The 1,762-nt window shown below is 39.6% G+C and overlaps 1 long non-coding RNA gene across 1 annotated transcript; it reads left to right on the top strand.

The window, feature by feature from the left end:
- The first annotated feature begins 234 nt into the window (after window positions 1–234).
- LOC112138902 lies at window positions 235–1,500 on the top strand. The gene is made up of 3 exons (XR_002917865.1): window positions 235–290; window positions 952–1,005; window positions 1,108–1,500. It is a non-coding gene; the product is annotated as an uncharacterized LOC112138902 (long non-coding RNA).
- Window positions 1,501–1,762: the final 262 nt, after the last annotated feature.

Genomic DNA, 1,762 nt, shown 5'->3' with positions numbered 1-1,762 from the left:
TTGTATTTGTGATGGCATTCATAATAATAATAATAATAATAATTGATTTCAGAACTCTGTGAATATGAACTGAAATTCGTAAAAAATAAAATAAACAAAGTTTTGATCATGAAACACATTTTTGAAATTTGATTTCAAGGAACTTTTTATCCATTTTTTCCTTTCATGAAAAATTTGACTACCTGGTGCAGGTAATTTCTGATACAATCTGAGGGATTTTGTGTTTTTTCACTCAGGGACTTGATGGTGAAAGTGGTCTTCAGGGGAAGAAAGGCGGCATGGGGTTGAAGGTCAGTGAATATTCCCACAGAGGTCAGAGCTCATCTGCTGTGTTGGAGTTCACATTCAGCTCTGCTGTAGCAGGAGAAGAAATAGAAATGTCACAAAGCGCTGTGCTTAGGAACTTCATATGCTGAGAAATTTTCATAAAAAGAGACGACTATGCAGTGATTCCTGAGCCCTCAGAGGATGTATGGTGACTGTGGTCTTACTGTGGTCTCCATGAAAGAAAATGATGCTGTCTTCACACTGACGGGGAAGCCCTTCCTCTATTGGTGAATGTAGAATTCCTCGGGGAGTAATTAACCCTTCAAACAACTGTTTAACAAACCCCGCCTCTCATTTAACAGCTTCCTTTAGCCTTTTTATTTTTGAAATTCTAAATAATTACAAATATACTTTTTGATGTATCTGTGAAGTTCTGCACGATAATATTATTAATTTCAGAATACATTTTAAAAATGAGGAATTGTTTGCAAATGTTTGTGTTGTATTGTTGTCCTAAGATGCTTTGGGACTGGAGATTTGAAGACTCATGTAGCTAAATGTAGAGCGAGCGTTATCTGTTCAAGAAAACAAGGATGGCTTTCGATAAAACTCTAACTTTGCTTGGAAACTGTGACTTAGCTGCTGTAGAAAGTTCAGAACCAAACATGTTTATCCTTCCTGAAGGGGAACAGAGGATTAGATGGACGCTCCGGGAAACCAGGACCCAGAGGGAACAAGGTAAACCACGTTAAGCTCCACACCTCTTAAAAATCTGTATTTAGGAGTTCATGTGTGATTTTATGACGCATCACATTTAGTCTGTCACTGTTTTTTCTACAGGGTTTGACTGGAAACAGAGGACATTCTGGCCAACCGGGTCCATCGGTGAGCTTGAATACTGAAGAGACACCAGGCTCCTGACATATGACTGAAAAACAAATGAGTTCCTTCTACTGTCAAATCTGATTGGGCCAATGCTGGTATGGGGGTTCAGTCCTGAGGCTGCACAACCAGAAAGCTCCAGATTGAGCCTTAGCTGTTACATTTCTTAGCTTTCAATCCTAACTAACCTGTCCAACTGCTCGTTATCACTGATTCCTAATCAACCAATCACATGGCAGCAACTCAATACATTTAGACACATGGTAAAGACGATCTGCTCCAGTTCAAACTGAGCATCAGAATGGAGATTAAAGAGCCTTTGGTTGCTTGTGTCAGACGGGCTGGTCTGAGGATTTCTAAAACTACTGATCTCTAGGGTTTACAGAGAATGGTGAGAAAAAGAGAAAATATTCAGTGAGCAGCAGTTCTGTGGACAGAAATGTCTTGGAAACTGAGGCTACAATTCACTCAGACTCACCAAAACTGAAAAACATTGACTGGTCTGATAATTCTCATTTCTGCTGCATTCAGATGGTTTGGCATCAACAACATGAAAGCATGGATCCATCCTGACTTGAATGAAATATGTGGTTATGAGCCCTCGTAGAATGTG

This window comes from Oryzias melastigma, unplaced genomic scaffold, assembly GCF_002922805.2.
Source record: "Oryzias melastigma strain HK-1 unplaced genomic scaffold, ASM292280v2 sc04181, whole genome shotgun sequence".
NCBI lineage: Eukaryota > Metazoa > Chordata > Actinopteri > Beloniformes > Adrianichthyidae > Oryzias > Oryzias melastigma.
The sequence above is the reverse complement of the archived record's forward strand: the minus strand, read 5'-3'. Positions and strand labels throughout refer to the sequence as shown.